This window comes from Notamacropus eugenii, chromosome 1 (assembly GCF_028372415.1).
Source record: "Notamacropus eugenii isolate mMacEug1 chromosome 1, mMacEug1.pri_v2, whole genome shotgun sequence".
Lineage (NCBI taxonomy): Eukaryota > Metazoa > Chordata > Mammalia > Diprotodontia > Macropodidae > Notamacropus > Notamacropus eugenii.
In genome coordinates this window covers 122,639,595-122,666,570 of record NC_092872.1, presented here as the reverse complement: position 1 = coordinate 122,666,570, position 26,976 = coordinate 122,639,595, and the positions used below count along the sequence as shown (strand labels likewise).

The window sequence follows — 26,976 nt, the reverse complement described above, 5'->3', positions numbered from 1 at the left end:
CCTCCCCCCACCCCATAACACCGAGCATTCTAATTGCCCCTATCACCAACCTGCCCTCTCTTCTATCATCCCTCTCTGCCCTTGTCTCCATCTTCTCTTTTGTCCTGTAGGGCCAAATAACTTTCTATACCCCTTTACCTGTATTTCTTGTTTCCTAGTAGCAAGAACAGTACTCGACAGTTGTTCCTAAAACTTTGAGTTCCAACTTCTCTTCCTCCCTCCCCACCCCTTCCCTTTGGAAGGCAAGCAATTCAATATAGGCCAAATCTGTGTAGTTTTGCAAATGACTTCCATAATAGTTGTGTTGCATAAGATTAACTATAGTTCCCTCCATCCTATCCTGCCCCCCATTGCTTCTATTCTCTCTTTTGATCCTGTCCCTCCCCAAGAGTGTTGACCTCAAATTGCTCCCTCCTTCCAATGCCCTCCCTTCCATCATCCACCCCACCCAGCTTATCCCCTTCTCCCCCACTTTCCTGTATTGTAAGATAGGTTTTCATACCAAAATGAGTGTGCATTTTATTCCTTCCTTTAGTGGAATGTGATGAGAGTAAACTTCATGTTTTTCTCTCACCTCCCCTCTTTATTCCTCCACTAATAAGTCTTTTGCTTGCCTCTTTTATGAGAGATAATTTGCCCCATTCCATTTCCCCCTTTCTCCTCCCAATATATTTCTCTCTCACTGCTTGATTTCATTTTTTTAAGATATGATCCCATCCTCTTCAATTCACTCTGTGCACTCTGTCTCTATGTGTGTGTGCGTGTGTGTATGTGTGTGTGTGCGTGTGTGTATGTGTGTGTGTGTAATCCCACCCAGTACCCAGATACTGAAAAGTTTCAAGAGTTACAAATATTGTCTTTCCATGTAGGAATGTAAACAGTTCAACTGTAGTAAGTCCCTTATGACTTCCTTTTGCTGTTTACCTTTTCATGCTTCTCTTCATTCTTGTGTTTGAAAGTCAAATTTTCTTTTCAGCTCTGGTCTTTTCATCAAGAATCCTTGAAAGTCCTCTATTTCATTGAAAGACCAATTTTCCCCCTGAAGTATTATACTCAGTTTTGCTGGGTAGGTGATTCTTGGTTTTAGTCCTAGTTCCTTTGACTTCTGGAATATCCTATTCCATGCCCTTCGATCCCTTAATGTAGAAGCTGCTAGATCTTGTGTTATCCTGATTGTATTTCCACAATACTTGAATTGTTTCTTTCTAGCTGCTTGCAATATTTTCTCCTTGACCTGGAAACTCTGAAATTTGGCCACAATGTTCCTAGGAGTTTCTCTTTTTGGATCTCTTTCAGGCAGTGATCTGTGGATTCCTTGAATACTTATTTTCCCCTCTGGTTCTAAAATCTCAGGGCAGTTTTCCCTGATAATTTCATGAAAGATGATGTCTAGGCTCTTTTTTTGATCATGGCTTTCAGGTAGTCCCATAATTTTTAAATTGTCTCTCCTGGATCTATTTTTCAGGTCAGTTGTTTTTCCAATGAGATATTTCACATTATCTTCCATTTTTTCATTCTTTTGGTTTTGTTTTGTGATTTCTTGGTTTCTCATAAAGTCATTAGCCTCCATCTGTTCCATTCTAATTTTGAAACAACTATTTTTTCAATGAGCTTTTGAACCTCCTTTTCCATTTGGCTAATTCTGCTTTTGAAAGCATTCTTCTCCTCATTGGCTTTTTGAACCTCTTTTGCCAATTGAGTGAACCTATTTTTCAAGGTGTTATTTTCTTCAACATTTTTTTGGGTCTCCTTTAGCAGGGTGTGGACCTGCTTTTCATGCTTTTCTTTCATTTCTCTCATTTCTCTTCCCAGTTTTTCCTCCACCTCTCTAACTTGATTTTCAAAATCCTTTTTGAGCTCTTCCATGGCCTGAGCCCATTGGGTGGGCTGGGATACAGAAGCCTTGACTGCTGTGTCTTTCCCTGATGGTAAGCATTGTTCTTCCTCATCAGAAAGGAAGGGAGGAATTATCTGTTCACCAAGAAAGTAACCTTCTATAGTCTTATTTTTTTCCCCTTTTCTGGGCATTTTCCCAGCCAGTGACTTGACTTCTGAGTATTCTCTTCACACCCACTTTGCCTCCAGATCCGCTCAGCCCATGCTTGGGGTCTGAGATTCAAATGTTGCTTCCCAGCCTCAGGGCTTTTGGCGGGGGCAGGGCTGCTATTCAGTGTGAGATCAAGTTCAGCTGCTCAGGTGGGGGCAGGGCTGCCCCATGGGCTCAGTTCACTCAGGGGGTTTATGCAGAGACTTTCAACAATGGATCTGAGCTCCTGCCTGCTTGGGGAGCCCCGGTCTGCTGCCGCCTCCTCTGCTGCCTCCCAAGGGGGCCTGAGCTATGGGGGGACCCCACTCCCCTCTCGGCAAGCTGAGAAGACCCTCTCACCACCTTTGGGGCCTGTGGGTGGAGGGAACGGCGTGGTCGCTGGACATTCTGTCCCTGAAGCCTGCTTGGATCCACTCCTCTCGGTGCTGCATGGCCAAGGCAGGGCTGGGCTCGGCTCTGAGTCCAGTGCGCGATCGACCTTGGGAGAGATTTTCAGGGCTCTCTGGAACAGAAATCTCCTCCACTCTGTTGTTCTGTGGCTTCTGCTGCTCCAGAATTTGTTGGGAGTTCTTCTTTACAGATATTTTATGGGCTGTGGGTTCGGAGCTAGCGTATGTGTGTCTTTCTACTCCGCCATCTTGGCTCTGCCCCCCCCCCCCCGGATGATTTTCTGAAAAATGGTATGAGAAACCTACAACAGTTATAAACCTAGCTTTCTCAGACTGACAGATAACAATATGTAGGAAGTGAAAAAAAATTAGGGGTTCAGTGAGAAAGTTTGATGTTATTGATATTTTCCCTTCTAAAATGTTAGACATAAAATCATATGTGCAATAATTCATTGTCTGGCAGTTTGGGGGACATTAAGACAGGTTCCATTTCTTCTATTTTTATAGCGATTTTCCAGAACCCTTATTTATTTTTGGGTATCCCACATGCTTAGATCTCCTGGTCTGATTTTTATGATTTCCAACATTTGTTTCAACCCCCAAATTGGTCAAAGGCCAAATTAGTTTGGGAAACATTGTTATAAAGACACTGTTCAGATCTAATCAAAATGCTGAGGTAAAAGTGAGGCGCAGGTCAATTCCAAGGACAAAGTAACAGACAAAATAACAGACAGTGTTGTTCTCTAAACCAAAAGATTTATAGAAACAATCAATTTATGTGAAGATATTCAGAGGAAAGAGTTAAACAAAAGGCAACAAAGTTACATTTTATTTGTTTCTGGTAAAAACCAGCAGATGGAATCTGCATTTGCTGTGATACAGTAGCAGTGGTTGTTTGGTTTGTCTTGAAAAAAAAAGCTTCGGAAGGTATCAGCCTATCCTTGGGACAATTTTAGTGACTACCAGGCTTGCAAAATCATGGGAAATATCTGAACAACTGCCAAGATGGATTCAGTACCTTATGCAAGCAATATGAGGACTTTGAACGCATCTAGTCCAGCCCATACCTGAAGAGAAATCCCTTTTACAAAACATTTGACAAATGTTAATAGATTCTCCACTCAAGGAACACCTATGAGGGGGAGATCTACTACTTCCTCAGGTAGCTCATTCAATTAGTAAACAGCTTTATTAACAAGTTCTTCTTTACTTTCAGTGGAAATCTGTATTATTCGCAGATCTGATGTCAAATTCTAAAGGAGTCCCTTTAACCCAAACTAGAATGACCATTAGTCAATATCTTTTGTTATTAAGCTTCTCTTACAATCAACCACTCCAGAAGCAGTTACAGAAATAAATCTATGTATATAATATATACATATATATATGCATGTATATGTATTTTCTATGAGAGATAGAAATACACAGATGCTAAGTAATTTTGACACTATGTAGAATTTAACAAAAGGCCCTGTGATAGCCATTGATTATCTATCATGCTTATCCAATTTCTTGCAAGCCAAACAAAGCAATTGTGCATTTCAGAGATGGAAAGTGCAATGTTTCTGTAGCGGTTCCTCTCCCTTTTGGGATATGGTCAGTCTCACATATTTACTTGACCATTCATTGATGACTATGCTTAGGAATTTGAAAAAGCATATCATCCAGTATCACCAAGTTCTTTCATATTAGTGAAGGCAATGTTTGCAAATGGCAAACAGGAGAAGGAACAACAGTATTATCACCACCACTACCATCATCACCAAAAGCAAAACCTGAGCTTTTGTTTCTCATTTGATACAGTGAAATGCATTTTACTATACAAATATTATAAGCGGTATTGGATGAACCAAGAGTATGCATCTGTGAGATGGCTGGGTTGAATGTTTAGACACTAGAGGACTGCTAGCAAGTGTTCTAGCATAGGTTCACTCTTGATCCAGGAAGACAGGAACAGTCATAATAAGGGGTTAAATAAGCTGGCTTAATTTATTCTTGTCTAGTCTTCTTAAAGGGTTACTGATAATGGCAGCAAGAACTCCTACAGCATTATCTAATCACCCTTCTCATGGGGGGGGGGGGGGGCCGAGTAAGAGGGGTGGGGGATAATTACCCCATGTATTGATGTGGTCAGTTGAGACAGGCACATAATTCGAGTTTGTGTACTTCCATAGACTCCCTCAGGACTCAATGGGGGCTTGTTGAGGCAGGTACATGCATTCCTCTATGCATTACCCAAATCCCAAATCCTTATGGGTTTCCCACTCACTAACCAGCTCCCACTTGCTTTACATGGCAACAAAGAAGGCATCTTACCAACATTAAGCTCACAGGTCAACTTTAGCAATACTGTCATTCAGCACAGGCATAGTATCACATGTCACTCCTATATCTTACTGTGTAAACATGGTGGAGATGTTTAGAAGTCATAAGTCTCGGAAATATTACCTAACACCTGGAAATTAGAGATTGTTATGGCTATGGAGCCTGGGAAACTAAACTCTAAGAAAGAATAACAAAAATCTACCTCACACACAGTAAAACCCACCTTACATACAACTTGTCAATCTGGTCACAACACACTTTGGAGCTCTGGTAACTGTGGCCTCTACACTTTTAGGGGCAGCTAGGTGGCACAATGGATAGAGTGCTGGGCCTGGGGTTAAAAGACCTGGAAAGGGAAGAGAATAAGTATTTGTATAGCACCTACTATGTGCCAGGCACTATGCTGAGTGCTTTAATGGATATCTCACTTGATGCATACAACAAACCTGAAAGGTAGATGCTATTATTCATGTTCCCTATTTTGCAGCTGAAGAAACTGAGGCAAACAGAAATTAAGTGATTTGCCTGGGTCACACACAGCTATCAAATATCTGATGCAAAATTTGAACTCAGGTCTTTCTCATTCCAGGTCCTGTCTTCTATCCACTATACCACCAGCTGCCACTGATTTGACCCTGAGATCAAATACGGCCCCAGTTGCTTACTACCTGTGCAAATTACTTAACCTCAGGTTCCTACTTTGTAAAATAGGGATAATGGAAACACTCACCTTTCCCAGGATGGTTGTAAGGATCAAATTCTTATTCTTTCCCTTTTATATGATTCTTGGTCCCTGAAGTATTGGACCAAGCAAATGTGCCTTTCCATATATGTTGTAGAGTAGCAAAAAATTTTAAAACATAATAATCACAAAAAGCCTTTTAAAAATTGTTAATGGTTGGAAGATGACAGAATAAGGAAGGAAATTATCTGGCTCTTGCAAATCACCCCCCATCCCCACCCTATACACACAAATAACTAATTGCCTCAAAGTGAATTTTAGAGCAGTGGAAATAATTAAAAATTAGGGTAAAGCAGTCATCCAGTCTAAGACAACTTGGGAGAATGCTAGGAAACATCTGACCTCCCAGGGTGGTGGTGTGGCCTGAACAAAGTGCAGATTTCCAGGCAGGCAGATACCTCTGAGTCAACAAACAGCAAGCCCTCAGCAGCAAGCCCTTAGCAAGCCTTGGGGGTAGGGAATTTTTGCTTCACAGAAAGTATGGGAGTCAGCAGGTTAATCAGGGAATAGGGAATAGGGCTCTCCAGTGGCACTGGGTGTGGGGCCCAGATGCTCAGTTCCAGGCAGTGGCTACCACTGAGGTGGAATGAGCACACACTAGTGCAGTCTCAAAGGGATGAGGCCCTGATGGTTGTGGCCCTTGAAGGAGACAAGAAGCCATGATTTCAGCTCCAGGACAGAGAAGTGTGCTAATGCTTTCAGTCACTGGAAGGAAAAATGGTACTGGGGGCCTTAGCTGTGGCTCAGGGAAAGAGAGGAATGACTGAGGTCACTCACAGACTAAGATATGAGCTAGAGGAGCAGTGACCAAGGACCACATCTATCCCTGGATTATAGAACACTAGAAGAATCAGGAAGTCAAAGACCCTCAGAACTCAGAAAACAACAGCTCTAAAAACCTGAAGCCTGAGACATTATCTCCTACACCCCAGGAGTAGAGCCTGACTCTAATATAAAGGTAACGGTCAGAAAAACCAGGCTGCTTTAAAAAAAAAAAAAGTGCCAACAGCACAGAAAAAACCTAGCCATAGATATGTTACCATGGCAATAGAGAAGATCAGGGTTCACACTAAGAAGAAAACAATGAAATCAAAGAGCTGCTTGTCAGGCTTCAAAGAAAATATAAAATGGCTTGAAAAGGATTTTAAGAATTAAATAAGAGAGGTTGAGGATAAGTTAGGGGAAAAAATGAGAGTAATGCAAGAAAATCAAGAAAATTATGAAAAAAAGGCAACCAATTAGAGAAAGTGATACAAAAACTTTTGGAAGAAAAGAATGCATTAAAAATTAAAACTGGGGAAGGAAAAGTAATGACTTCCTAAGACATCAAGAAATAATAAAACAAAATCAAAAGAATGAAAAAACAGAAGAGAATGTAAAATATCTCATTAGAAAAACAATTGACTTGGAAAATAGACTGAGGAGAGATAATTTAAAAGATTTAAAAGAAGTCTCAACACTATACTTCAAAAAATTATTAAGAAAAATTGCCCTGAAGTTTTAAAACTGGAGGGTAAGATAGAAATTGACAAAAATCCACCAATCATTGCCTGAAAGAGATTTTAAAATGAAAATCTCATAGGAATATTACAGCTAAATCTCAAGCTCCCAGGTCAAGGAAAAATTACAATTAACTAGAAAGAAGCAATTTAAATTCTGTGTAGCTACAGTCAGACTACCACAAGATTTAGCATTCCACATTAAAAGACCAAAGGGATAGAATATGATATTCTGAAGAGCAAAGGAGCTGGGTTTGCAACCAACAATAACCTACCCAGGAAAGCTAAGTATTATCCTGCAAGGGAAAAAAAATCAATATTTAATGAATTAAATTACTTTTAGGTATTCTTGAGGAAAAGACCAGAACTGAACAGAAAAATGTAAACATCAATGACTAATTATATGAAATTTAATAAGGTTAAACTGTCTATTTCTTATATAGGAAAACGTTACTTTCAACTCTTCAAAATATTATCATTACTAGGGTAATTCAAAAGAGTATACATAGATAGAAAACTTGGGGGTGAGTTGGTTATTATGGGATAATCCAAAAAAATAAAACTGTGAAGGAAGAAGGAAAATGGAGCAAATTTCTCCTACCAAAGAGGGATGGATAGAAGAATTATTACAATGGAGCATGGTGGGGAATGGAGGGCAGGTAGTACAGCTACCTAATTCTCATCAGAACTGGGTTAAAAAGGGAATAACATATACAACTAGAAAATTATAAAAGTCTTATTAACTTACAGAAAAATAGGAGGGCAAGGATAAGGAAGAGACTCTTTGAAGAGTACATGGATTAGCAGTAGACAGAAGTAAATTAAGCTTCTGAGGAGAGATAGGGTAAAGAAAATGACAGAAGGATAAACACTGAAGAAAAATCAGATGAAAGGAAATACACAATAGTAATTATAACTTTAAATGTGAATTTACCCAAGAAAATGGAAGCAGATAGCAGAAAAGATCAAAAACTAAAACCCAACAATATGTTGTTTACAAGAAACGCATTTAAAAATGAAAGACATATGTAGAGTAAAAATAAAGGGCTAGAACAGAATTTATTATGCTTCAGCTGATGTACAAAAAGGGGATGACAATCATGACCTTAGACAAAGTTAAAGCTAAAATAGATTTAATTTAAAAAGATGAGCAAGAAAACTACATTACGTTAAAAGGTACCATAAATAATGAAGTAATGTTAGTACTAAATATATGTGGACCAAAGATAATAGCGTCTAATTTTTGAAAAAAAGCTTAAATGAATAATGGTGGGGAATTTCAAGTTTTCCCTTTCATAACTAAATAAATCTAACCAAAAAATAAATCAAGAAGATGAACAGAATCTCAGATAAATTATAGAGCAATTTCTTTTTTTCTGATTTTTTAAAATATATTTATTTTTAGTTTTCATCATTCATTTTCACAAGATTTTGAGTTCCAAATTTTCTCCCTATCTCTCCCCTCTCCCCTAAAACACCATGCATTCTGATTACCCCTTCCGCCACCATCTGCTCTCCCTTCTATCACACCGCTCACTTCCCTTATCCCCATCTTCTCTCTTTTCTTGTAGGGAAAGAGATTTCTATACCCTATTACTTGTATTTCTAATCTCCCAGTTGTATGCAAAAACAATTCTCAACATTCATTCCTTAAACTTTGAGTTTGAACTTTTCTACCTTCCTCCCTCCCCACCCATCTGAGAAGGCAAGTAATTCAGTATAGGGTATATATGTGTAGTTTTGCTAAGGACTTCCATAATACTCATGTTATGAAAGACTAATTGTATTTCTCTCCATCCTATCCTGCTTCCTATTTATTCTATTCTCTCCTTATACCTAAAGTGATTATTTCTTATTACTCCCTCCTCCCATTTGCCCTCCCTTCTATCACTTATCCCCTTCTCCCCTACTTTCCTGTAGTGTAAGATAGATTTTCATACCAAAGGAGAGAAATGGAGGACAGGACAGGATAGAGGGAAATATAGTCTTTCACAGCATGACTGTTATGGAGGTATTTTGTATGACCACACATGTATAACCTATATCAACTTGCTTGCCTTCTAAATGAGGGTCGGTAATGATGTGGGAAGGGAGAGAATGTGGAACTGAAAGTTTTAAAAATGAAGTTGTTTTTACATGCAACTAGGGAATAAGATATATAGGCAATGGAGTATAGAAATCTATCTTACCCTACTGGAAATCAGAAGGGAAGGGGATAGGGAGTGGGGATGGAGGATGGTAGAAGGGAGGGCAGATTGGAGGAAAGTGCAATCAGAATACATGCTGTAGTGGGTTGGGGGTAGAGGGGAGATGGGAAGAAAATTTGAAATTCAAAATTTTGTGGAAGTGAATGTTGAATACAGAAGATAAATAAATTTATTTTAAAAAAAGGAAAAAAAACATGGAAAGACTTGCATGAAATAATGAAGGATGAAATGAGCAGAACCAACATTCTTTGAAGAGTAACTGTGGATGACTAATCTATTCTGAATAATATGAATATTAAAATCAACTACAAAGGACCTATGAAGGAAGATGCTATTCCCCTCTGGAGAATGAACTGATATTGTATATATTTTATACACACACTACACACACACACACACACACACACACACACACACACACACACACACACATACATATATAAAATCCATACAGTCCACTCCAGAGAAAGAACTGCTTTCCATTCTATGACCTGTGGAGTCATGTAACAGTTACTATATTCATTTTACAGAGAAAAATGAAACTTATTGAAGTCCAATAACAGTCACAAAATTGTCAAGGAACAAGAATAGAGGGTCTGAACTCAGGCTACTCTACCACTGAGTCTGTTGCCTTTTTCTGCAGGCTAGTGCAGGACAGACAGCAATTTCAGTCAGTCAACAAACATTTATTGAGTTCCTATTATGCATCAGGTATAGTGCTGAGCACCCAATACGAGAACTTGGGAACCTAGAAGTCAAAAAGCATACATACCTACTAACCACAGTGGTTTTCCATTTTACCAGAGACTAGATTTATATTGTGTTCAATTTGTTTCTAACCTTTCTTTTGGTACAACTTTCTATTTGCTCTTTAGAAGTGACAACTTATTCAAATTAACAGAGAGACTCCAAAGTATAAAGCCTATATTGAAATTCTAAGTTTAACATGCAGAAATTCCAGACATACAAATCTGTTTAAATTATAAATCAGCCTGTACTATCCTGACAAAATTTATTAATTTGTTTCTAAAGCTCCAATTGATGATGTGTTCTTTTATCATTTCCCATCACATTGCTCTTCCAGAGTTATATTTTATACCTTTACAATTAGAAAGGGAACAGGGTACAACTATGTGCAATGTTTAGTGTTAGGCCTGAAGTCAGGAAGACTTATCTTCATGAGTTCAAATATGACCTCAGATGCTTACCAGTTGTGTGATCCTGAAGTCATTTATCTCCCAAAACTGCAAACCACTCCAATATGTTTGCCAAAAAAACCCCAAATGGGGGTAGAGAGTCATATATGGCTAAAACAACAACTATAGTACAACATCACTTTTTATGGAATCATCAGAGGAAGGTTAAAAAATGTACAGTTCTTGGGAAGAGGGACTCGGAAGTCAAACTAAATCAATGCATTTCTTCTACACTAATCTGAATTCTTTGCACTTCTCTGTACTTGAAAAGTGACAATATTTTGGATTTCATAAAGACAGTTGGAAATACCTCCATTTACCAACTAAATGGAAGATAAAAGGAGATAGTACAATATAAGAGAAAGAAACAGGACCAAGAATTTAGGAAATGTAGGTTCTCATTTTGGCTTTCCTACTAACTGCATGAGTGCTAAAGTATACCAATTAGCTTTTCTGAGCCTCAATTTTTTTATTTGTATAAGTGAGAGTGATGATCACTAAAGATTCCTTCTAGCTCAACTATTCTGTGGTTCCACCTGAGATGTGGTTCTGGGGTGAAGCCCTTTTATTCATTACAATCCCATTTTAGAAAAAAAAGAATGATTACAGTTATCTCATCGACATTATAACTTTCCCCATTGCAGTTTTGATGTACTGTGGGTCAGCATGAGAAATTAAATGGAAGTTCTGCAGAAGTCGAAGACAAAATGCAAAGGCCAACAGATGACACAGAAAAAGTTGAAAAATTCAGAAATGCATAAAATACATGCATACTATTGTATAATGTAAACATTTTGTCGTTTAATACCATAGAAATTCAAACTTCTTTAGTATGAAGGGAGGGCCAAAAAATTTTACATGGATTTTTCAGATCGTTGAGGTGCCACATCCCTAGCCATTTGTGATGCGGAAGGGATAACTGTACATTTAATTTGAACAAATTCATTAAGCATCCATGTTCAAGGTATGTATAGGTCAGGCAATATTCCTTGCCCCCAAGGAGCTTACATTCTGTCTTTTGAACAGGTGAAATTGATGTTTATTGGGCTACTTAAAAGTGAGGTGCTTAAAAATCATAAAAAGTTCATTTAAAATCAAGAACAGCATTTAATTCCATCAAAAGCAAAGTACAAGCAAAGCTTAGAGAGATGCAGGATTCCAACTATTCCCCAATTGATGGGTATCCCTTCATTTTCTAATTCTCTGCCACCTCCATATACATATGGGTTCTTTTTCTTTTTGTTTTTTATCTCTTTATGGATACAGATTTAGTAGTGGTACTCCTAGATCAAAGGGTATGCATAGTTTTATAACCCTTTAGGCATAGTTCCAAATTGATCTACAGAATGATTCAAACAGTTTACAAGTCCACCAAAAGTGCATTAATGTCTCATTTTCCACACGTGCACTCCAACATTGCTCATTTTTTTCTGCGCTGTTAGCCAATCTAATAGGTAGGTGGTAGTACCTTTAAAATTGTTTTAATTTTCATTTCTCCAGGCAGTAGTGATTTATTTTTGTTGTTTTTTTCTTATTAAACACATTTTCACATTGGTCATGTTGCATAGAAGAATTAAATTGAAGGCGAGAAACCATGAGAAAAAAAACAAAACATAACACAAGGGAAAATATTCTGCTTCATTCTATAATTCAATTCCATAGTTCTTTCTGTGGATGTAGAAGGCATTTTACCCCGTGTCTGTTGGGAATGTTTTAGGTCCTTGCATTGCTGTGAGAGGCTAAGTCTACCAGAAAAATTCCTTGCACACTGTGGTTGTTACAGTGTACAGTGTTCTCTTGGTTCTGCTTCTTTCACTCAGAATCAGTTCATACAAATCCTTCCAGGCCTCTCTGAAGTCTTCCTGTTTAACATTTCATATAGCACAATAGTATTCCATTACATTCATATACCACAACTTGTTCAGCCATTCTCCAATTGATGGGCATCCCCTCAATTTCCAGTTCTTGGTCACCACAAAAAGAGCTGCTATAAATATTTTTGTGTGGGATCCTTTCTCATTTTTATGATGTCTTTGGGATACAGTCCTAGAAGCAATATTTCTGGGTCAAAGGGTATACATTGTTTTGTAGCTCTTTGGGCATAGTTCCAAATTGCTCTCCAGAATGGTTGGATCAGCTCACAGCTCCACCAACAATGAATTAGTACTCCAATTCTCCCACATCTTCTCCAACATTTATCATCTTCCTGTTTTGTCATGTTAGCCAATCTGATAGGTGTGATGTGGTACCTCAGAGTTGTTTTGATTTGCATCTCTAATCCATCATGATTTAGAGCATTTTTTTCATATGACTGTAGATAGCTTTAATTTCTTCCTCTGCAAACTGCCTGTTCATATCCTTTGACTATTTATTCATTGAGGAATGACATGAACATTTTACTCTGTTCTGTAGATATTTTAGAATTGAGTCCATTATCATGGACGCTAGTTACAAAAATTCTTTCCCAGTTTTCTGCTTCCCTCCTAATCTTGGTTGCATTGAGTGTCTGCAAAAACTTGGCAATCTAATGTAATCAAAGTTGTTCATTCACACTTCATAATGTTCTCTATCTCTTGTTTGGTCATAAATTTCTCCATTCTCCATAATCTGAAAAATACATTATCCCTTGCTCCCCCCATTTGTTTGTATTATCAGCCTTTATACCTACATCTAAGTCTTAAAATATTGAGTATCAAAGCTTGAAGGTGTCTTGGAGATCATTAATCCACCTACTTATTTTTTAGTTGAGGAAACTGAAGCACAGTGACTTAGATGCCTTAGTCAAAATTATATAACCAGTTGATAGTAGGACTGTAACTGGAGTTCAGGTCTTATGAGATTCAGTCCAGTGTTTTCACTGTTTTAATTCAGATTTAAATTGTAAGAATGCTTGTAATTTTTTTTTTTGGTCCAAAATCCCTTTGGTAAAATCATTTCTTTCAATCAATTAACAAGAATCTATTAAGTACATGCTGTGTGCCAGGTACTTTACTATATGCTAGACAAATAAAAACAGAAGTCAGAAAGTCAAGAAGTTTACATTCTCCTGGGGGAAGATAACATGTATACATATGAGAACATATAAAATAAATATAAAGCAAGTATGTTGGAGGAGGTGCTAGCAGCTGTGGGGACCAGAAAAGATTTCATGCAGAAGGTGGTACATGATTTGGGCCTTAAAAGAAACTAGGAATTCTAAGAAGCTGAGGTAAGAAGGAAGTACATTACAAATATGAGTCAAAGCCACAACAAAGGTATATAAATAAGAAGACGGAAAGTCCTGTATGGGGTGTAGTGATATGATCACTTTTGTTGGACTATAGAGTACATGAAGAGGAATAATATATAATAAGGGAGGGAATATATGTTATAGTATTATAATAAGGGCAGCTAGCAGATTGTGCAGTGTTTTAAGATGCAAATAGAGGAGTTTATATTAAGTACTAGAGGTAATAGGCAATTATTGAAATTTACTGAGTAGGGAAGTAGGAACTTATGTTCCTAGTTTTATTATTTTAGAATTTAGTGCAAAATAATGTTATATTAAATCTGAATAAATTTCTTCAGGGTTTCATAGCCTTTCATTACACCTTATGTCAGCTTTCATTTCAAAATTAAAAAACAATTATTTATATACTCACTGGGAGAAATTAGAGAAGGCAAGGGTGAAGAAAGTACTACTCTGAAAGTCTTCATTTTGCCTGGCAATTTTATAGATAATTGGTCAGTTTTCTAGATAACTGATCAGTTACAAAAGCCAAATGATAATGAGGAGAGAGAATTCCTGGCAGAGAAGAGAGGCAGTGAAAGTGCCCAGAATTGGCCCAGAGAAAATGCTTGTTTGAATTTCTTGTTTGAGAAACAGCAAAGAGACTTGGGGATGAATAAGGTATAACAACATTGGAAAAGAAGGAGATGGCTAGTTTGGAATGCTTAACAGAGGATTTTATATTTGACCTTGAAATAATAGTTTGTCACTACAGTTTACTGAATAGAGGTGGTGGTCAGACCTGTGCTTTAGAAAGATCAATTTGAGAGTGAAGTAGAGGATATTACCATCCAGTGAAGAATCACATCAACAAATATTTACTAAGTACCTATTGCATATAGGGTGCCAATTGGGGAATGGCTCTTATTTTTATATATTTGACCAAGTTCTCTTATATGTTTGAGAAATGAGGCCTTTATCAGAGAAACTTGCTTCAAAATGTTTTTCACAGTTACTATTGCTAACTATTTCCCTCCACCCTATTTTCCTGTTTATTCTATTCTTTCTCTCCTTTCATTCTGTCCCTCCTCAAAAATGTTATGCTTCTGACTACCTCCTCCCCCAACCTGCCCTTCCTTCTATCACCATGCCCCATTCTCTTATTCCCTTCTCCTCCTATGTACCTGTAAGATAAGATAGATTTCCATACCCAATTAAGTGAATTATTCCCTCTTAAGCCAATTTTTATAAGAATAAGACTCACTCATTCCCTCTCACCTCCCCCTTCTTTCCCTCTTACTGTAAAAGATTTTTCTTGCCTCTTTCATGGGAGATGATTTATTTCATTCCTCTTTCTCCTAATATATTCCTCTCTTATCTCTTAATTTTACTTTTTTAGACATCATCCCTTCATATTTAACTCATACCTGTAACCTCTGCCTATATCTACTCCCTCAAGCTATCCTAATAAAGCTTTTATGAGTTACAAGTATCATCTTCCCATGTAGGAATGTAAACACTTTAACCTTAAGCCCTGTGTGATTTCCCCTTCCTATCTACTTTTTTATGCTTCTCTTGGGTCCTGTATTGGAAAGTCAAATTTCCTATTAAGTTCTGGTATTTTCATCAAGGATGCTTGAAAGTCCTCTATTTCAATGAATATCTATTTTTTCCCTGAAGGAATATACTCAGTTTTGCTATGTAGGTCATTCTTAGTTTTAATCCTAGCTCCTTTGCCCTCTGGAACATCATATTCCAAGCCCTCTGTTCCTTTAATATAGAAGTTGCTAAATCTTTTGTTATCCTGACTATGGCTCTACATTACTTGCTTCTTTCTGAATGCTTGTAATATTTTCTCCTTCACTTAGGAGCTTTGGTATTTGGCTATAATATTCCTTGGAGTTTTCATTTTGAGATCTCTTTCAGGAGGTAATTGTGATTCTTTCTATTTCTATTTTGCCCTCTGGTTCTAGAACATCAGGACAACTTTCCTTGATAATTTGATAATTTCTTGAAAGATGATGTCTAATCTTTTTTTTTTTTTTTTTGGATCATGGCTTCCAGATAGTCCAATAGTTTAAAAATTATCTTTCTTAGATCTATTTTCCATGTCAGTTGTTTTTCTAATAAGAGAGTTCACATTGTGTTCTATTTTTTCATTCTTTTAGATTTATTTTATTGCTTCTTTATTTTTTATAAAGTCATTAATTTCCATTTGCTCAATTTTAATTTTTAAGGATTTTTGTCAGTGAGCTTTTGTACCTCCTTTTCCATTTGGCCAAATTCTACTTTCTAATGAGATTTTTTTTTCCTCAGGAAATTCTTGTGTCTTTTTTTTCCCATTTGGCCAATTCTGCTTTTCAAGGCAGAATTGCCTTCTCATTGGCTTTTTGTACCTCTTTACTATTGGATCTAGTCTCTTTTTAAGATGTATTTACCAAGCTGTTGACTTGTTTTTCATGATTTTCCTGTATTATTCTCATTTCTCTCCCCAATTTTTCTTCTACCTCTCTTACTTGATTTTCAAAATCCTTTTTGATCTTTTTCATGGCCTAAGACGAATTCACATTTTTCTTCATGGCTTTGACTTTGTTGTCTTTTTCTGAGTAAATGTTTTGCTCTTTCTTGTCACTATAGTAACTTTCTCTAGTAAGAGTTTTTCTCTGTTGTTTGCTTATTTTCCCAGCCTATTACTTGATTTTTAACTCTTGGTTAAAGTAAAGCTCCTCTTCCATGATGTAAGGGCACACTGCCCCAAGCTTTAGGGATTTTGTGCAGCTGTTCTTAGAAATACTGTTAGGGACCAGTAAGTTTTCAGCTCTTCCAAGGTGGTATGATCTAAGGAGAGATATGTTCATTACTCTCCTGGCCTGTACTCTGGTTTTTGAGTGACCATAAACAGTTTTCTACCCTGGAACTGTGAGGCTGGTCCCTGCTCCATTGTGGCCCACAAGTTCTGCTATGCCAATGCTCCTCTTTGCCCTGGTACTCCCACAGAAGATGTGACCCAGATCTGAGTTTGGACAAAGCAACAGAGTCCTGCTCCAGTGCTAGCAAAAAGACCTCTGTAGTCTTCCTTCTGGTCAGTTATTTGACCCCTTTACCATTTGTGAGCTGAGATCTCCAGAAGCAGCCACTGTCACTGCCACAGCTGATTCAGTCACTCCCAAGGCCTATTCCTGGTTTACTGGGACTGGGTCTATGTTGGCACAACCTGAACTGGACTGTGTTCCCTTCTAATCCAGGTGGGACAGACCTTTCCTGCTGACATTCTAAGTTGTCTCTCGCTGGAAAATTATTTCACCTTGTTCTTCTGTGGGTTCTGCTGCTCCAGGAATTTTTTATGGCATTATTTAAAAGTATTCAGAGGGGTTTTTGGAAGAGCTTATGCAACCATCTTGCCTCCACTCCTCTCAATTCCTTAATATCAAACTAATTTCAAGCAGACAATTTTAGAGCTAGAATTCATTTTCATGGTAGCAAAACTTTGAGTTACTTTCAGTTAGTTTTATTTAACTGTTGGAAACCAGTTTAGCAATAAAGGCTGTTACTTCTATTGACAAAACTATGTTCAACAACAGTTTAGATTTTTTTTCCCCCAGAAAACTATTTTCTTGATTATCTGTCTACCTAAAAATTTAAAATCATTTCCACAAAAAGCACACATTGGCATTTCAAGCACTGTAGCCACAGTTCACTATGGATTATCATAGAACAGTATTAGCACTATTCATCTGGTAGACAAAACAAAGATAAATTTCTTCTAAAATTTTATCACCATCTAATCATTTTTCCAGATTAGTGTCTCTGTATTATCTATAACCATTTGTTTTTCCTGAACACTTATAATATGCAAGGCACTCAATATTACATTCACTAAAAGAATACCTAAATTCTAGAAGGTTGGAATCTAAAAAGGCAACCTCTATATACTTACTTTCTTCCATTAGTTGCCATATACATAGATATTATTTTTTTCCCAGTCCCCCAACCACTTCTTTTCTTGTATTTGTTATTGTCGATTTACTAGATGGGGAGAAAAGAAGAAAGAAGAAAAAGTTGCAAAGAATCAGAAATAAAACAGTAGCAATGGCAGCTCATATTTTTTTATATGGTGCTTTAAAAACTGAGGAGTAAAGGAAATGTGGAGATGACAAGAAATTTAAGTATTAAATGGGAAGAAGTTACTTTTTCCACTTTAGTAAACTAAATTTTTAGGTTATCTTTAAGAATTTTATTTTTCTTTAAAGCAAAGGAGAGAGAATAAAGACAAATATAGTCAGGGGAATTCAGCAGTTCAATGGAAACATTATTTCATCAGCATGTAATAATAATAACAGCTTGCATTCACTTTATTGCTTGCAAAGCATTATATATGTTTTCTCATTAGATCTTCACAATGACCCTCTGAAGTAGGTTCTATTATTAACCCCATTTTACAGATAGGGAAACTGAGGCAGGCAGCAGTTAAGTAATAGTGTCTGAGGCTAGATTCAAACTCAGACCTTCCTGACTCCTAAGTCTAACCCTCTTACTCAGTATACCACCTAGGTGCCTGTACTTCTTCATTCCATGTAATTCTGGTAACATCTTTCACAGAAGAGCTACCCAATATGCTGAAAGCCTTCCTCCAGATCTTCTAATGCTTTTGGGGTACTAGTAACACCATTTGTATATCTGTCTGTCTATGTATGATCTTTTATTCTTACTGAAGTCATATGCCAACTCTTACCATGAGTTTTCTGTTTGTAAATATTTTTATTTTTTGTGCCATGTTTTGTGCACAAATCATTGGCAGTACACTAAATCTTACTTAATTGCACCTAAATTAATGTAATCAGTGCATCATTCACAAACAAGAAAATGTGTAGAATCTCATTACCTATAATGAATCACTTTGTCCAGAACCATGTACAAAGTTCCATGAACAAAATTGTCCACAATAATAGAGATGAGCAATTTTAAGAAATGTCTTTCTGTTTTATGCCTTGACCAAATACATTTATAACTGTAGGATTAGTGAACAATTGCGCTTATAATTGCATCTATCAAGGAATTTTTTTAAAAATCATCTCAACATATTCCTGAGTGAGACTTTGTTAGAAGGCCTGTAAGGCTATTTTTGCTCTACACAAAATCAAATGTATTTTTTGTGACCAGGAAAAAAGACAGTGGAATTTTGTGTTTTCCACATCTTTTAATTAACTCATGACTATGATGATAGGGTCTATTTAGAGAATCATCTATTTTCCTTCTCATATTTTCATTAATGCTACTTGAGATTTATTAACAGACTAGTTTCATAAAGATTTGATAGAGATGAAGATAAATTCTTATTTATTAACTTAATGATTAACAAATATGAAAGGAAGTGTATCAGTTAATATTTACTGATGGATTATTTTGTTCTTTGTACTTGAATTCCCAGCACTGTAACAGCAAGCAAAGTGGGATTTATTTCTTTGGAGTTGTTTTCCAGGCTCGAGCTAAATTGTGAGCACCTGAAGGTTCAATCCCCTTTGAATCCTGATAGTTCACAGCTGTGCTGAGTCATGCAGGTTTCATGCCCACTGACTCTGAGCCAATCAGGAGCTGAATTTTCATTATATAAACTAGGAGGCTGGTATTTTACTTTGGGGGTTCGCTTATGAGAAGGATCTTGTGATTACCTGGTCGAGACTCTGAGTGGCTGTATGTTCAGAACCCTCCCCATCCCCCCAATTGCTCAGATGTACAGGCTCTCTCGATTCAGGAATGTATATAGCAATATTGTTTTGATTCAGGCAGTAGAGCCCCATCTGTTGGCTTTTATTTCTCTGTATTTTCTATTTGTTGAATGTAATTAAAGTGATTGTTGACCCCTCAAAAGTTGTCTTTCCTTTTATAAATGCAGATCTAAGAACCTGTGATGTGATAGCAGGTCCCCCTGTGTATGTTGGGGTGCTTACTGATAAAAGCACCTAGCACAGTAACTGACACACAGTAAGCACTTAATAAATACTTGATGACCAAGGATCATATATGTAGAAGTGGAAGGAACCTTAGAATTCATCTAGTTAATTTTGCAGATGAGAAAATTGAGGACAATAGAAGTTAAGTGATCCGTCCAAGGTCACATCAATATTAAGTGGGAGTCAGAAATGAACACAGGTCCTTTGATTCCAATACTTGTTGTCTGCCCGTCTTGCCTCCTCCTACAAGGTGAATCTGAAACCCAAATATCATGCTATGATTAGCTGAAAGAACAAGCTAGTCACATCCCACTATCACTACTGAACATTGTCCTCTCTGCCTGTCACTAGTATTGCAAATCTACAGAGCTCTCAGCCAATCTTTTTTTGACTATTGCTCTTCAAATTTCAGCTCAGGTCCCATTATATTTCCTATTCTCACAGTCAATCCCTTGGTAGACAACAGATCCTTTCAAAGATCTTGTGGCCAGCAAGGATTCAAGTTGCTAAAACCCTTTACATTCTAGGAGCTGCAGGCTCCATATTGAATTGAGTTGGAAAGAGTATGTATCCTTCACCTTGGCTTCTAGAGCATAAATATGGAGTCTGAGAAGAGAGAATGCATAATGGAGGCTAAATGACCATTAGAAGCATAGGGGAACCATGTGCAGACATTAAACCATTGGTAGTATCTGTATTTTTTGGACTCTACTTTTCTGGGGTTGGGAATGGAGGCCTTTGTGGCTGAAACTAACCCTGTGAAAAAAAGATGGAGAAGTTTGGGTTGGATGATAATATCATCCATAATATTTTCTATTCTTTTGAAATCTTTGTATTTCTGAGTCTAACACAATACCTGCCACATAACAGGTGCTTAAAAAATACTGTCAATATACTGAAAATTGAGTACCATGTCTTTAAAATTGTTTGCCTCTGGTACAAATTTTGCTTATATTTGGTCATTTCTACTTCGTAATATGCATCTAAGTGGTACAGTGGATGATGCGCCAGGCCTGCAGTCAGAAAAAACTCAAATCTGACCTCAAACACTTATTAGTTATGTGACCCTGGGCAAATCACTTAACCTTGTTTTGCCTCAGTTTCCTCATTTGTAAAATTAGCTGGATGAAGAATGGCAAACCACTTCAGTATCTTTACCAAGAAAACCCCAAATGGGCTCACAAATATTCAGACATAACTGAAAACAACTGAACTTCCTCATATAGTACTGAAGTATTAAAATTCATATGTAGTAATTCCATTGGTCCTGATCGACTCCAGGATTATGGTTTCCTTCTTTCTAGTTCCATCTCTAAGTGCTATCAGGGTGATGTGACTTAATTAGTTATCACATCAAGCTATCTCATTTTCACCTCAACTGATTTTTGCTATTTCTTCTGTACTCTTAATAGAAAGCTTTGCACATCAGTTTGTATTCTAAAACAATGTTGTCCTCAACAGCTTCTTTACTCTACTTGACAAAGAGAAAAAATGTCTGTTGGTTGACAGTTTCAAGATGGATTTGGTCTTCTCACTGTGGCAACTGCTTTATATCTGTTAAAAATTTATTTAACAAAGGGTGACAATCAGGATTAATGTCTTTACTTCTATCTTCTTCCCATTTTTTAGCATCAACACTGTTTAAATAGGTTGGGTTGGAGTTAATGCAATTTCAAGTGGTATCTTCTTCATCCCTTTTTCTAATATGGTGTTAACTTTTATCTTTACTTTAATCTTTACTCTAAACAAGTCAATGATCTTACTGCACAGTTTTTACGTAATCTATATAAACCTCTAGTCTTTCATTTCTTAATGTCCTATTACTTCTTGCAACATATTTTCCCCAGGATCTCTTCACTGTGCCAATCTTGCAATTGAAATCATCTTTAATAAGTGGAAGAACAATAACCAGTATTTATAAAGAACTTAAAAAATTGTGAAGCTATTGACACAAATTATTCCATTAGAACTTTACCACAAATCTGTGATGAAGTGCTACATGTATTATTACCTCCATTTTACTGATGAGAAAACTGAGGGAGACATTAAATCACTTATCCAGGGTCACAGAGCACAGATACTTAATTTATAGAATTCTGTCACATTCTATATATGTCCTCTGCTTCTGATCTTTTACAATTACCTTTGTGATATTCTTTTATGTTTATTATAAACAATACAAAGTCAGATGACAAAGTATTCTAGAAAACACTTCTCGTCCTTGGACACATGATGAAACCAACTCTGCCAACTCTTACATATGCCAGTCTGAAGAGAGCAACATTTATATCTTCAGATTTTGTTTCTAGTAATATTGTCCATATAGATAAGAAACAGTTTCTCTAGTTATCAATTCACTGGTCACTGAAGAAAGAGCTCTCAAGTAAAGTGTACCAGTGTTCACTAACATTTGTACATAGCCTGAGGTGACTAAGTGGTTCAGAATGCTGGACTTGAAGTCAGGAAGACCTGAGTTCTAATTTAGCTTGTTAACTGTATGACCCTGGGTAAGTCACATAACTCTGTCTGCCTGAGTTGCCTCTTCTGTAAAATGAGGATAATAATAGCATCTACCTCCCAAGGCTGCTATCAGGATCAAAGGAGATGATACCTGTGAAGTATTTTACAAATCTCAAAGTGTAAATGTAAATGCTAGTTATTATTTACCTTGAGGTGTATGGTCTAAAATCTGGGACTCTTCATGCCTTTGTTATGTTATAAAAAGAAAAATATCAGTAGCTTATTTTCTATTTCAACCCCAAAAATAAGTTTAAAGTACTAAAAGCCTTCAATTAAAGAACCAAAAAAGTCTGCTTTCCATTTTAAGATCCATTATAATAACTGAAAACCATTTTCAGTGTGATACCAATATTTTGTTTTCTTCTTAAACATTACAAACTCTGAGGAAAGGCCCTTATAAGCTGAGTGTCTAGAAGTTCAAACAGACATTAATCTCTCAGTGCAAGCCTACTCAGTACTTATATATGCAGACCTTCACATACAAAAGTGATTAAGTCCATTGTCTAACCAAGCAACCGAGCCTTGAGTAAGTGGGTTAGAAGCTAGATTCAGTTACTTGCTTCCCCAGGGCAATAAGCTAATTAGAAATAAGGGTTAAGTTGTTGTGGTTCAGTTGTTTCAGTATTGCCCAACTCTTCATGACTCCATTTGGGACTTCTGTTGGCAAAGACACAGAAGAAGTTTACCATTTCCTTCTCTAGCTCATTTTACAGATGAGGAAACTGAGGCAAAGTGACTTGCCCAGGGTCACACAGCTAGTAAGCCTCGGAGGCCAGAATTGAACTCATGAACATGAGTCTTTTTTATTCTAAGTCCAGTGCCCTTGCACCACCTAATTGCCCAGGCTTATAATCAGTGTCAATAATAATGATGATGATAATAATAATATGGATAAGGACTAGATCTATGATTTCATTGGTATAGGGAACTCCAGAGTGAGGAAACGCCTTCTACCAATCAACAGCTCCTCTTCAACTTAGTCTTCAAGAGTTATCAATGACACTGAAAAATTAAGTGACCTGTCCAGAAGTCACAATCAGAATGTCAGAGGCAGAATGTGAATTCTGGTCTTCCTGCTTCTGAGAGGCAGTTCTCTATCCACTGAAATATGTTATCATTATTAACAATTCACATGTACATACTGCTTGAAGAGCTCTCTTTTGGAGAAAAAAAAAATCTAATTGATGGAAAACTTCACCTAGACTACCATAAATTGCAAACGCTTTTGGTATTCTGATGAGAATTTGTAAATATCTATTTAATTTTGCTTCAGGTGGTTTCCTTTGGAAATCCCAGTTTCTACTCTGCTCTCAATCTGAAGCCTCAAAGCTCAGATCATATTATGTAAGGGACAATCAGAAAAGGTTAAGCCTCATGAGCAGTGAGTCTTCCCCATTACTTGTCCCAATTTGACTGTCTATCACCCACAAAGGAACAAGCACATTTAAACAGGATTATCACCTTCTTGATCACAGTAATCTTTGCCCAAGGGACAGTCAGTCAACCAGCATTTATTAATGACCTGAAACTATGCTAAACTGAGAATAAAAAAAAAAGGCAAAACATAGTCCTTTGCTTTCAAGGAGCTCATAGTCTAATGGGGAAGTTCAAAAGATTTAGATATACACATCTCTATCTTTTCCTGTTTGATGTGGATGCACGATCCCAAACTAGACAAATCCTTTAACCTCAAAACTTGATCTCTTCTTTGAAAACTATGTACCATATTCCTAGATAAATGATAGCCAGCATCCCAACTTAGAAAGACTTCCTTTTCCCCTCATGCTGAGGAAAGTTGCTTACTTTTATGCCAAATAAAACACTTTTCCTACCCCCCTTAACTTTGCAACTAAGTTTTATGAATGATGGAAAATGGAATTTTTGATTTACAAGAAAGTGTCCAAGGGAAAATGACTGATTGGTGGTGGGTGGGTATATAATATCTTCACATGGACAGCACTATTATAAAGAACAATCTAATTCAACATTCTACTTCTCTGCACCTCAAGAATATCTTGGATGCTGGCAAGTCACAAAAAAAGGGGAGAAAGGAACTGAGGTAGAGTTTTACCCTGTAAATGAATGTATACAGATATACTTCAAAATTATGCAGGTAGTAGGCAGTCCAGTAGAGTGTTCTTGGTTCCATACTCCTCTAACTATCCCAGACAATAGTAATGGAGCGGCAATAAAAGGATGCACAAATACTTCATTACATGCAGTAGTAGATGGATATCGAAAGGAATGGAGACTTGGAAAATACATTTCAACTTGATTTTCAGAGCTTCAAAATTTAGGATTAAAATGACAATGAAGTTGGAGAAAGGAAAACAAGACAGAAGTTTCTCCATTGCTTTTTGGGGGAAATATCAACTTTACTTTGAAAGCCTAAGGGCATCAATTAAGCAATTTCAAAATTTGGGATCAAAGACAGTAGAGCTCTCTCTCAGGGGAGCTGAGGGGAAAGGAAGGCAAAGTACAAATGCTTTCCCAGCCTATTTGAAAAGTTTTTGAATTGTTTGATTTCTGCTCTAATACGATCCTAACTCATCTGCTATATTCCCTTGGATATTTTCCCATAAACCTAAATGTCCATTCACCATCATTCATAAAGCTTAGCTTGCACAATTAGGGAAAAATGGGAGGGGAGAGAAAGTTTTTTTTGGCATACAAGTAAACAATTTTCCTCAACATGAGGGAAAAAGGAAGTCTTTCTAAGTTGAGATCTTGGTTATCACTTATCTAGCAATATAGTACATAGTTTGCAAAGAAGAGGTCAAGCTTTAAGATTAACAGAATCTGTCTGGTTTAGAGTAGTGCATTAAGTTCAAATAGAAAAAGTGCAAAACTGCAAGGAACCCTCACTGAAATAAAAATCTGAAGCATTTCCTAGGTTAAAGCAACTTTTGGATGATTTCCCCCATCTTCTGAGGTTTGTTTTTCTGGAAATGGGAGGGCATGAAATAACTTTTGAGTTACTATTACTCAATGAAGACATCTTCCCATTTTTTAAAAAACCTAACCGCAATTTGGCTTTGGATTTTGTTCCCATCTAGGTTTTGTTATTATGTAGAAGTCTGTGGGAACAGAGCTCATGTGACCAATTCTTCCACCAAGAAGCCCCGCACTCCTCCTCCCTCCAGTCTGTTTTAAATGTCTGAACGAAAGGAAATTCACCTTACAGGAATAAAATTATGGGAGGGGTGAGTTAAGGCAAAAGGTATTAGGGAAGCAAGAAATGAAGTGGATTTGAAATTTCCACTCGTGCTTCTGAATAAGACATGATTTCCCCCTCCTCCATTAAAAAAGACCCCCGCGAATCTAAAGTACACTAAGGAAAAATCAAGTATCAACAAACTTTACATTGAAGAAAAATAAAAAGCATAAACATTATCGCCTGAGGGATTAGAAAATTCAGCAAGGGCAACAAATTTTCCAAGTAGAGGTGGGGCGAGATTAGGAAACGGAGACTTTTTTTTGTCAAAACCCTCCAACCCCAAAGTTCCAAACAGATAAAGCCCCCGTAGCGTGAGAAGGGGATGAGCCGGCAGGCCTGTGAAACTGGAATAGCAGGTTCCCCGACCCCTCCAATTCTCCTCCCCCTCTCTGCAAGGCCCTTCCAAAGCCTGGCCCAGACCCAGCACCAGTTAGCTCCCCAGCTCTCTCTCCTGGGCAAGAAAGAAGTCAAGGGGGAGCTCGCTGGTAGCATAAGTCAGCGCCTAGTGGCAGAAGCCCGGCGAAAGCTACGCTGCCGGCCCCCGACTCCGGAAAAGAGCGCCCCAAGCTCTCCGCCTAGCCTGCGCTTGCACGCTGCCGAAACCCGGGGCAGGAGAGAGGGAAGCGGGTAACTCACCAAGGGGAAAACGCGGTGGGAGTTCACTTGAGCGGCTTGGAGCGGCCTCCTTTAACGGGCAGCAGGCGAAGTGGCGAAGTAGGGAGGAGACACCGCGGGCAGCAAATTTATGGGCTGTGCGTGCTGGCACCCCGTCGCCTTCTAGCCTGCTGCTGCCGCCGCGGCTACGGGCCGAAAAGGAGAAAGGAAGGAGGGGAAAGAGCTACACGGATCCCCAGGGCAAAGTGCTAAAACGGAAAGGAGGGGGCGGGGGGAGTTAGCTGCTTCCACTTCAGTCCACCCGCCGGCGGGACTAGCAATCCGCCCTTCGATCCTCCTCCCTCCGCTTCCCTCCTCCTCCTCCCCCAGCCGGAGGCCTGACTCTGCGACCTCCCCAAGCTGACTGGCTCTGGTTTTAGGGTGCGTCTCCAGACCCCACCCTGGGTCCAAAGTTTTCCAGCTGCGGACGGTGGAAGATTTTTTAAAAGGGCATCTCAAACCGGAAGGCGAGGGAAAAATAACGTATTAGAAAATATAAAAAGCTTCCTGCCTCCCGTCCAGTCTCAGTCCCGGTGAAACCTCTGCCTCGGGCGCAGTTCCTGATTCTGACCAGCTAAAATAGCTGTGGCTAAGACTTAGAATCCCAACCCACTTTAGAACAAGCTGGACAAAGGGGACCCTGGGCAAGTGATCTCAGGACGAAACTCGGCTGTTTTTCTCCCCACAAATTCAACAGAAAATATGTTAAGCACCTACTGAGTCTAGACTTTGGATGTATAAATGGCCCCTGACGTGAAGGAGTTTATATTATATAAAGGGGTGGGGTGCACATAGAAATTTAAATCTGAAGATATTTCTGAAGGTAAAATAGTACTATAGTTTCGACAGAAGTTAGAGACGTGAGGAGGGAGTGCCTTCCAGGTATGAGGGAAAACCCCTGCAAGGGCTTGGAGACTGGTGAGGAAACATTCTGTACACCAAGCTGCAAGCAGTCCAGTTTGACTTCTTTAAGGCAGTGTTTGAAGAATATATATATATATATATAATTCTAGGACCTTGT

At 37.9% G+C, this 26,976-nt stretch overlaps 1 protein-coding gene across 2 annotated transcripts in view; it reads right to left on the bottom strand.

Moving 5' to 3' along the window:
• Nucleotides 1-26,419, bottom strand: part of ACO1 (aconitase 1) — a 103,905-nt gene extending 77,486 nt beyond the window's left edge. The window contains exons 1-2 of one of the 2 annotated variants that reach the window (XM_072612754.1): nucleotides 25,938-26,419; nucleotides 17,551-17,639 (exon numbers count right to left, since the gene is read on the bottom strand). The gene's annotated coding sequence lies outside the window, so the exon portion shown is untranslated. The remainder of the gene's footprint in view (nucleotides 1-17,550; nucleotides 17,640-25,937) is intronic. The other variant, XM_072612743.1, reaches the window with a different exon arrangement.
• Nucleotides 26,420-26,976: the final 557 nt, after the last annotated feature.